The sequence below is a fragment of the Xenopus laevis genome, chromosome 2L (genome assembly GCF_017654675.1).
Source record: "Xenopus laevis strain J_2021 chromosome 2L, Xenopus_laevis_v10.1, whole genome shotgun sequence".
NCBI classification, from domain to species: Eukaryota; Metazoa; Chordata; class Amphibia; order Anura; family Pipidae; genus Xenopus; species Xenopus laevis.
The window spans coordinates 190,272,482-190,284,509 of NC_054373.1; positions in this window are offsets into that span (position 1 = coordinate 190,272,482).

The following is a 12,028-nucleotide window of genomic DNA, read 5'->3' on the forward strand; positions in this document are numbered from 1 at the left end:
AGATGGAGACAGTAGGATAAAATGGAGACAGTAGAACAAGATGGAGACAGTAGGACAAGATGGAGACAGTAGGGCAAGATGAAGACAGTAGAACAAGATGGAGACAGTAGGATAAAATGGAGACAGTAGGGCAAGATGGAGACAGTAGGATAAAATGGAGACAGTAGATCAAGATGGAGACAGTAGGATAAAATGGAGACAGTAGGATAAAATGGAGACAGTAGATCAAGATGGAGACAGTAGGATAAAATGGAGACAGTAGGGCAAGATGGAGACAGTAGGATAAAATGGAAACAGTAGATCAAGATGGAGACAGTAGGATAAAATGGAGACAGTAGAACAAGATGGAGACATAAATGAGTATAAGTCACATTGTGGCAGGACATTGACAATAGGACAAGATGGTATCAGTTGGGTAACATATGTTTTATTCAATAGAGCTCTTGTATCTGTAGTTCTGTATGTTTCTACAATGCATCACACTTATACAATGACCCCATACTAGAGATACTTGGCTTTGCCCCAGAAATGTGACATGTGACAGTTTGGCTGTTTTTAGATCCTATAAAATGCTTTAATGCTCATCATTCAGTATCAGATAAGGAGGGTTAGGTTTAGGGTTAGGTAGGAGAGGTAGGGTAAGTGGAACTGTATTCAGCATTACAGGGGCAAACAACTCAGCACCATTGAAACCCCCTCATCCATATGGTTTCTCCTTTGAAACAATGCACTGTACCACTCTCATAGTATGAAACAGCACAATCTTATTGGTCAGCACAAACTTCATTGACATCATTGCTTAGAACACATTATCCCCCCATATGAAATAAGAGGCACTAAGTTTGCCCAGGAACAGTAACCCATAGCAACCAATAGGCTTTTTGCTTTTGAACAGATGACCAGTAATATCTACCTTCTGATTGGTTGCTATGGGTTACTGCTCCTGGGCAAACTTAGTGCCTTTTATTACATAACTCTAAACCTATGTGTTTATTGCCCAAGCTGTTGCCTTTGATTTTCTGCTGAGCCCCCAGGTAGGGGTTCAGAGAGTCCAACAATGGGTGATGAGCTGAAGGCTTTGCTGGGAGTGGGGTAATTAGTTCTGTTGGCAGAGCAGCTCCTGAGGTTAATGTGAACACAGCGAGATTGTGACCAGTCCATTGTAATTATCAGAGCTTGTTAGTTCAGCACCTTCTCCCTCTCACCTGACACAGCAATAAGGGAAATAAGTGTAAGTACAATAAATCAGAATTAAGCAGCCGCCTCCCTCACTTGTTATAGGAATCTAATTACCCAAATTACCCCAGTGCAGTTCCGCTCCAGAGACTGAGAGTCAAGGAAAGAGCTGAGATTCCAGACAGGGAGAAGTTACAGCCAACTCTCTCCTTATCTGTTTAACTGCTCCCCATATTCTAATCTTTTCATTCACCCCAGTGAGATCTGTCACCCCCACATCTGCCCCCACTGCTGGAAGCTGAAAAGTCTAATTTGGGTAGATTAGTCGTGAGCCAATAAGATCCCTGCGCATGAAGCCCACCCATCCTGTAACATTCCTGCCCACATGTAATAAACACCTATAACTGAGATACCTCCAGATGCTAAAGTAACTTTATTCTTATTAAATAGCAATAATAATGGAAGAACAGTTAGAGAAATGGATGAATGTGCATGAGGAAAGGGCATGCTGGGAAAGATATATAATATAAATATAAAATAGAAGTGCAAATGTCATGATTCCTTAACGATCTGGATATTAGAATAAGATTCCTGGAGCCTCCTCCTTCCCTGAGTCTCTCTTGTACTTTCACTCCTGTTAATATGACCCCACTCATACTGTGACCCTTATAAAGAGGCCATTCCCTGATACAAAGGTCTCACCATTAGGATAATTACAGCACAAACACGGGCAGAATAATTAGTGTGGGAGAAAGAGGCTCATTTCAGATTTACAAATTCCATGTTTAGCTCAGTAACTGCTGGAGAAACTCAATCTAGACAACCCCCCCAGTTGTAACACACCCACCTTGATTACTTCTTGGGATATTTATGGTTCAATCTGTTTAATATCACATGATATCAGTGGTGCCAATGTGCTGGGGGCAGCAGGGGATGGTGCCAGTGATATAACTACTGTACATCAGGCCCCACAACTACAGGGGGGGCAGGGAAAAGGGGGGCCTATATCAGCCATGGGGTATTATATATGGCATCACTTTTTCTTCTCTCATCTGCCAAACATCCGGTAAGGAAGTCAGTGAATAGCATGGCAGGGAGGGGACTGAAATTTTCTTTTGTGCGGGAGGGGGGGAGAGCATTTCAAAAAATTCAAACTGCTAAAATAGTCATTAGATTAGCATCTTTGCAACTGCCTGTGGTTGGGGACCCAACAAAACTGAAGTTACTGTGTCGCTCAAGTGTGACGTATGACCAACTGACACAAACAGGGAATTACATGTTACATACATGTTAGAAACATTTACACAGAGGTTTATTACAGACATAAAAGTGGGAGATCAGGAACACGGCATTAGCATGTGAAGTCCCCAAGTCCCAATAACACTCCCTGGCCAGAAATATAGGACTTCCCCTGGAGCAAGCCCCAGCAAGATGCACACGCCCTCCAGGCAAATCCAAAAACAAGGGTAGGGAGTTCCTTCAGGCAATGCCAAGGGTATGGGGCATGGATTATTTGGGTAAGGACAACATGGAGACAGCAGGGCAAGATGGAGACAGTAGGGCAAGATGTAGACAGTAGGGCATGATGGAGACAGTAGGGCAAGATGGAGACAGTAGGGCAAGATGGAGACAGTAGGACAAGATGGAGACTGTAAAACAAGATGGAGACAGTAGGAAAAGATGAAGACAGTAGGGCAAGATGGGAGACAGTATAACAAGATGAAGACAATAGGGCAAGATGTGAGAGAGTAAGGCAAGATGGAAACAGAAGGGCAAGATCGAGACAGTAGGACAAGATCGAGACAGTAGGGCAAGATGTGAAACAGTTGGACAAGATGGAGCAGTAGGGCAAGATGAAGAGAGAGGGACAAGATGGATACAGTAGGACAATATAGGAGTCTGTAGAACAAGATGGAGATAGCAGGGCAAGATGAAGACAGTAGGAAAAGATGGAGACAGTAGGGCAAGATGGAAACAGTAGGGCAAGATGGAGACAGTAGGGCAAGATGGGAAACAGTAGGGCAAGATGGAGACAGTAGGGCTAGGTGGGAGACAGCAGGGCAAGATAGAGACAGTAGGACAAGATGGAGACAGTAGGGCAAGATGGAGACAGTAGGGCAAGATGGTGACAGTAGGGAAACATGGAGACAGTAGGACAAGATGGAGGCAGTAGGGCAAGATGGAAGACAGTAGGGCAACATGGAGACAGTAGGGCAGATGGAGATAGTAGGGGTAAAATGGAGACAGAAGAACATGATGGAGACAGTAGGAACAAGAGAAAGACAGAGAGGCAAAATGGTGACAGTAGTGTAAGATTAAGACGTAAACGAGCAAACAGGAAAAACAATGTAGAAACTAAGGCAAGATAGAGACGGTAAAACAAGATAAAGACACTAGGACTAGATGGAGATTAGATGAGACAATATGGCAAGAAAATTACATCAAGTAGGAACTGACAAAGATGTCTCAATGAGTGGCACCACCAGAAAAAAAAGCAAAAACACAGATAAAGGGAGAGAAGAAAGATATGCGAATCTGTCCTGTTTCACTTCGGAGAAAAATTCACAAAACTCCACAAAATTTTGCGAAACTGTGAAAAATTAGTGAAACGCATTGAAGTCAATGGGTGTCAATGTTTTTTCTTATGGCGGCCCTTTTGTCTCTACGACAATTTTGTTTTCTCTGCGATTCCATACCTGGAGAATAAAATTGCTCATTACTAGTAGAGAAATAACTGTTTAAATAGCAATGGTGTCTTAAAACATGAACCCATGACCCATCTCCAGTCAAGTCTGCAGTCCCCTGGATCCCTGTCTATCTCACAGCCCATATGTGTCATGTTAGTCCAAGTACATGGTTGAGGGCACATTTGAGGTTCTCATCCACTCTTATCTGCAGTCACTTACAATCTTCTGGCTGGGTCTCTCCACCTCTGGGCTGATCCGTTAGTTGGTTTTCAAGGGTAGAGGTTGCCTTAGCCTTGGTTTCCAGGCACGAGGGTCTTGAGGATTATTGAAATGTTGCACAGAGATCTCAATAAACTTTAAAGAAGCAAAGAACCAGCTGGTTGTGAGTGCCTTCTGATCTGTTTGGTATTACATTATACATGATATATGATCTCCTGAGCAATGGAGCATCCATCTGGACATTTTCAAAGTGGCCCCTCAGCTTGACCCCAACTATACAATCTTCTCAAGGGTTCGACCATACAGACTCCAGGCCTAGACACTGTTACCTGTCCTGTGACTCCATTTACATTTGCAATTACCTGCCTTTCTGCAGTTGCCGCACCACCAAGTGATATCTTTGGCCCCTATGTGTACATTGCTGCAACAATAACAATGTTCTGTGCCTTTCAATCACATAATAATTAGACAATAAAGCTGTAAAACAACAGTAGTGAGGATCAGCACCCACCTCTGTATGTGCAGGGACACCTTTTTTTAGTCACATCAGACCTGTGCTCGCTGTTATGTATTTATTTATTTATATTTATATATATTTAGAGTTTCTTCCTTGTATTTTTTCATTTTCTGGGCTATTTTAAGTTCTGGGTGGGAGACAAATTGATTGTGAGTGACCTGGCAAATATGTGACCCAAACCTGTGAAGTGCATCTGCCGCTCCCCCGCTAATGGTGCTACTGGGACCTGTTCAACAACAGACTCAGCCCCTGACGTGGAACTGAAAATACTCAAGGGCTTTTAACTCTCTTTCCCTGCGGATCCATGATGTGCGCCCACTCCGTGCTCTACACAATGATGAAATAGATATAATACACAAGAGCTCACATCTCAGTCTTATTACTCGTCTCTCTCAGCCCTTTGGCTATGAGTGATCACAGCAAGTGCCAGTCTGTCGGGTGCCAATGCTTTGGGTGGCAAAGAGGCTTGTGACAGACACAGATGTTGCTGCAGTAGGTTCCAGGGAGAATCAAGACAACTATACAGATGTAACAGACATTGGCACATTCAAGAGCGTTGTCCCAATGTATAAGAGCTCTGGGGTTTATGCCTTTAGCAGAAGAGGGACTGAATGACCATAGAAAGACCAGCCCAGCTCACACACTATATAGACACAAATACATCCTCTGAAAAGATAATAGGACTGGTGCCAATGTTGCCAGTCTGTGATACATTGAAAGCTGCATGAGACTTGCCTGGGCCTCTCTTGTCTAAATGGGCTTTGAGCAGTGGGCATAAATTCTACTATATATCTCCCCAAATTGAAACCTCCCCAAAAATACTTAACCTGTGAAGATGTTTGGTTTCCCATTCTATCAACTTGACCGGGTGAAATTGCAATTTCTTGTGATGTCAAATTTCCTTTGCTTCTGACTGTTTTACACACAGGAAGGTCTTCATCATGAGATGAGTGAATGGGACGAGAAAGAAACAATGATAACTTGGTAAAGAAAATTATTCAGTTTCTCACATTCGAATAAGGCAACATCGCAATGAATTGAATTCAGAATAACCACGACTCAACTTTTTGAAGGTACTGAGATCTTTGGTTTATCAAAATGTTACTGAATCTAATTTTGCCCATATTGTTACAAGGGATTCCCCCCCCCCATGCTTGCCCTCCCTTTGGACTCAAATTTGGTAATTAATATTTGTCAGTAATTGTAATGTTTTAGCCTTTTTGCTAATGCCTGTATTTAGTTTGGTACATGCCAAACATATGGGTCAAATGGCAACACTAAGTCAAGACAGCAACCATAGGACAATGTGTTGACATTAGGATACACTGGAGAATGTAAGAGAAGACCAAGAGAAGGACAGTGGGGCAAAACAGAGACAGTATGACAAGATGGAGACAGTAGGACACTATAGAGAGAGCAGGGCAAGATGGAGACAGTAGAGCAAGATGAGACAGTAGGGCAAGATGGAGACAGTAGGATAAGATGGAGACAGTAGGGCGATATTGAGACAGTAGGACAAGATGAAGACAGTAGGGCAAGATGGAGACAGTAGGACAAGATGAAGACAGTAGGGCAAGATGGAGACAGTAGGACACTATAGAGAAGCAGGGCAAGATGGAGACAGTAGGGCAAGATGGAGACAGTAGGACACTATAGAGAAGCAGGGCAAGATGGAGACAGTAGGGCAAGATGATTTGGAGACAGTAGGACAAGTTGAAGACAGTAGGGCAAGATGGAGAGAGCAGGGAAAGATGGAGACAGATGGGTAAGATGAAAACAAAAGGGCAACATGTATATAGTAGAATGTGATGGTGACAACTGAGCAAACAGAGTAGGGCAAAATGGAGACAGTAGGGCAAAATGGAGACTGTAGGACAAGGTGGGGACAGTAGGAAAAGGTCTGAACAGTAACTTATTGATCATTGTTCTTCTACTTGATGAGCCTCAGGGGAGTCTATATAGTTGTTTACTTACATATGGCACTTTTGTGGGATGGGGTTGCTGAAAATTGTGACTCCTCAACATTATGTACCCCTGTGTGACTCACCAATACTATGAACAACTTGGCAACTGGTCAGTGGCTGATCCATGTAGATTGGGAAAAGCATTGAGTTTAATTAAGAGCTTAGCTATTCACACACTGGAATAGAAACAGTAATTAATTCAACTTCCTTATGTTCCATTGTAATTCTTTCCTCGTCACTGAATAGAAATGTTTATAGAAAGCAATTAGTAGAAAAGAAATAATATTTTGTAATTGAGGTGAAGCTGAAGAATGAATGTATCACATTCTCTTATACTGTGAGATATTTTCCCTCATTAACTCATCTGGCTAAGGTCACATAATGAAATATACGTAATTAGCTGTGTTACAAAACTCCGAGGCAAGAGGAGAATTATATATTTAGGAAGATGCCTCCTAATGGCCTGACTTTGTGGCTAATAAATGGGTCAGTGGAGCTGAGAGAAGCGCTCGGCATGTTTATGTCCTGGAGAAGGAAGAAATATCATGAGAATTAAATGATGAAACAAAAGCTGAAACAGAACTGGCAGCAACATGTCACAATAAGTAGGAAATACAAAATAGAATAATGAATAGAAATTGCCAAGAGATATATTTTAGAAAGTAAAATGTGTCGGGGGTGCTATTGTAACAAAGAGCTGACACTCAGGTCCATTAGGTTCATCCAAAGGCTGGAGCAGATGCTGAGCGTTTCAAAGCCAAAACAGAATCTTCTGATCCAGTGTCTCAGTACTGATATGGAGTTGCGCTGCGTCTGACTCAAATGTGCTGCATCCAGTGCAACTGCGTCTGATTGGCTGAAATGGGAGCGAATACCTGTGTATTTATTGTACTGATTGTATTGATTTATTAGATCAGATATCAGTTTGTGCAAATTTCTGTCACTAGGAAATTACCCTTTTGAGTAAAGTGAGATCTCATTGGTCAGAAGTGTAACCACTTTGAGTAAAAGTTGGATCTCATTGGTCACAAGTGTAAACCCTTTGGGTAAAAGTGAGATCTCATTGGTCAGAAGTGTAACCCCTTTGGGTAAAAGTGAGATCTCATTGGTCAGAAGTGTAACCCCTTTGGGTAAAAGTGGGATCTCAATGGTCAGAAGTGTAACCCCTTTGGGTAAAAGTGGGATCTCATTGGTCAGAAGTGTAACCCCTTTGGGTAAAAGTGAGATCTCAATGGTCAGAAGTGTAACCCCTTTGGGTAAAAGTGGGGTCGCATTGGTCAGAAGTGTAACCCCTTTGGGTAAAAGTGAGATCTCATTGATCAGAAGTGTAACCCCTTTGGGTAAAAGTTGGATCTCATTGGTCAGAAGTGTAACCCCTTTGGGTAAAAGTTGGATCTCAATGGTCAGAAGTGTAACCCCTTTGGGTAAAAGTGGGGTCTCATTGGTCAGAAGTGTAACCCCTTTGGGTAAAAGTGAGATCTCATTGATCAGAAGTGTAACCCCTTTGGGTAAAAGTTGGATCTCATTGGTCAGAAGTGTAACCCCTTTGGGTAAAAGTTGGATCTCATTGGTCAGATGTGTAACCCCTTGGGGGAAAAGTGGGATCTCATTGGTCAGAAGTGTAACCCCTTTGGTTAGATGTGGGATCTCATTGGTCAGAAGTGTAACCCCTTTGGGTAAAAGTGGGATCTCACTGGTCAGAAGTGTAACCCCTTTGGGTAAAATTGGGATCTCATTGGTCAGAAGTGTAATCCCTTTGGGTAAAAGTGGGATCTCATTGGTCAGAAGTGTAACCCCTTTGGGTAAAAGTGGGATCTCACTGGTCAGAAATGTAACCCCTTTGGGTAAAATTGGGATCTCATTGGTCAGAAGTGTAATCCCTTTGGGTAAAAGTGGGATCTCACTGGTCAGAAGTGTAACCCCTTTGGGTAAAATTGGGATCTCATTGGTTAGAAGTGTAACCCCTTAGGGTAAAAGTGATTTCTCATTGCTCAGAAGTGTAACCCCTTTGGGTAAAATGAGATCTCATTGCTCAGAAGTGTAACCCCTTTGGGTAAAATGAGTTCTCATTGCTCAGAAGTGTAACCCATTTGGGTAAAAGTGGGATCTCATTGGTCAGAAGTGTAACCCCTTTGGGTAAAATTGGGATCTCATTGGTCAGAAGTGTAATCCCTTTGGGTAAAAGTGGGATCTCATTGGTCAGAAGTGTAACCCCTTTGGTAAAATTGGGATCTCATTGGTTAGAAGTGTAACCCCTTAGGGTAAAAGTGATTTCTCATTGCTCAGAAGTGTAACCCCTTTGGGTAAAATGAGATCTCATTGCTCAGAAGTGTAACCCCTTTGGGTAAAATGAGATCTCATTGCTCAGAAGTGTAACCCCTTTGGGTAAAAGTGGGATCTCATTGGTCAGAAGAAGAGTGACCCCTTTTGGCAGAAGTATTACATGAATGTTATATCATAATAACAAAATACATTTGTGCTCTGGGTCCTTCATGAGCTTCTGAGAACAGAGAGGGTTAATTTCCCCAAAGCTCCGTTCCTTCTGTGACCAGGGGGGCAAATAGTTTTGGGTAAAGAAAGTGCATAATGGAGAGAGCCCTGTAACCCCAGTAGGCTTTTATATGGGGCAATTCAGAATATTCTCTGCTCTTGTAAAGCTGAACACTTTCTGTAAGTGATGATTTATTTATCATGTTTCCTAAAATTGAGTTTATTGGGGCAGAATGAATCCAACATGAATGTGAGTATATCATTATAGGAGGGAGGGAGATGGGGTACAAAACTGTTCAGAACTGGGGCCGGGAGTTGCCTCTGACCCTATGGCTAATATTAATGTCCCGGGGCCCCAGTCTCACAGTGGGAACAATGAGGAGTCTGCCGAGGGCCACTTGTAATGAAGGGCAGAGAGGGCTGTATAACAGGGGCCCCGGCGTAAGGATATATTAGATCATTCTAGAATGTGACTGCACTTTAATGAACCCCAAGATTTGCATTGGGAGACTCCCCCCTTCCAGCTCCCACCCTTTTTCCCCACCCTGTCTCCTGGGATTTCAGGTCAAACTAAAAAGTCTCACGGATTTTCAGGTTTGGGTGGATATTGGGGGGTAGGGGCAAATGCAGGAATGTAATTGGGCGAATTGGGTCACTTGTTGCCAAAATCCAATAAACATCCCTGTACTGGGACCTACACCTGTAACATCAGCACCCAGTCCCACCAGTGCAGTGTTATGGGTGTCTGATTGCTACCCCTCCCCCACTGGTGAATGTTAATGGGGGTTTAGTGAGATCTAAAAGGGTCACAGGTGAATATCCTGATATATATGTCATTTACCTGCACTTAGGGCCCATAACAGTAACAACTGACAATTCATTGTGTGTAGGCTGGACTGGGAAGCTCCATGCTCTCCGCTAATTCTGTCTGACAGTTACATGAAAGATGCATTTGTCAGTTCCTGGGAATGGCCCCTCCCCCTACTGAGGTCACTGGCTCTGATTCCAGATCCCAAATCCCAGTGTGGGGGTCAAGTAGAGGGGAGTGAGCGGAGTCTTATACAGAGGCAAAGGTTAAACTGTCATTTTGTATCAATTTAAACTGGATTTTATGGGAGGGGCACAAAGGCTGAGTCCTAGAATTATACTTTATGTTTAGAGAAACGTCAGTGCAACTTCCCCTTTGCCTTTTGTAATTTTAACTTTGAAAAAGCTAATTTTAGGTTAAAGGGTTTTAGTTAATGTAATTTCTAATGATCATTGTGTGTCTGTTATTGCTATTCATTGCACTGCTGGTTATGACACCTGAAACAATATTAAACAATATAAGAGCAGCCAGTAACTGATTCACAGATTCACTGGAGGAGAAGCAACGTGTGCTGAGCCAGAACCAGCAGTGCAGAGAATAGTCAGAGACAGATGGACACTGCTTCAGTTCTAATGACAATATATGTGTATTTATGTACAATGACTGTATTTGGGGACGGTATGGGGGGTATTGGACCCTGCAGCCCCTCATCACATACTGTTGTAGTTTGGGCTTTGCCAGGACTGAGGGAAACAATAGGTGGCCATACTGTGTATAAGGGGGGACCCTATAGAATGTGTATAACGGGACCCTATAGAATGTGTATGATGGTGGGACCCTATAGAATGTGTATAACGGGACCCTATAGAATGTGTATGATGGTGGGACCCTATAGAATGTGTATAACGGGACCCTATAGAATGTGTATGATGGTGGGACCCTATAGAATGTGTATAAGGGGAATCCTATAGAATGTGTATGAGGGGGGATTTGCTCAGGATGTGAGTCGCTGGTCTGTAGGAAATCAATCTCCTGTGATACAATGAGCTGGGGGTTCCACTATAATTAATGGAATGAGAAGATGATGGAGGATTTTGCAGCCCCAATCTCCCTGCCCCCCCTGCACCCACGTCCCACACGTAATGAACTGACGGATCAGTAACGTCCCTTAATCCTGAACCAAACGAGACAATGAGAAATCTCATAATAAACAGAAAAACCCATTTTATTTGTAATTGGATTTTAAAGCCAATCAGAGTCTCATCAGGAATGAAACGTATTCACTGGCCCCGCCCACAGGAGCTCATGTGGGACCCCCAGTGTGTTTGTGTCACTAGTGGGGGGCTCTGTGGTCCCGAACTGTTATACACTGACACCCCCCATTATACTGTACATGTTACACACACTGACACCCCCATTATACATGTTACACACACTGACACCCCCCATTATACATGTTACACACACTGACACCCCCCATTATACATGTTACACACACTGACACCCCCATTATACATGTTACACACACTGACACCCCCATTATACATGTTACACACACTGACACCCCCCATCTATACAAGTTACACACACTGACACCCCCATTATTACATGTTACACACACACTGACACCCCCATTTTATACCATGTTACACACACTGACACCCGCTCATTTATTACTGTACATTGTACACCACACTTTGACCACCCCCCATATATACATGTTACACACACTGACACCCCCGATTTACATGTTACACACACTGACACCCCCATTATACAAGTTACACACACTGGGACACCCCCATTATACATGTTACACACACTGACACCCCCCATTATGACAGTTACACAGCACTGACACCCCCACTTATACATGGTTACACACACTGACACCCCCAGTTATACATGTTACACACACACTGACACCCCCCATTATACATGTTACACACACTGACACCCCCATTTATACACCATTTACACACCACTGACACCCCCCATTATACATGTTACACACACTGACACCCCCACTTACAGACACACTGCATGTTACACCACACTGACCCCCCCATATACATGTTACACACACTGACAACCCCCATTATACATGTTACACACACTGACACCCCCAATACATTTACACACACTGACACCCCCATACATGGTTACA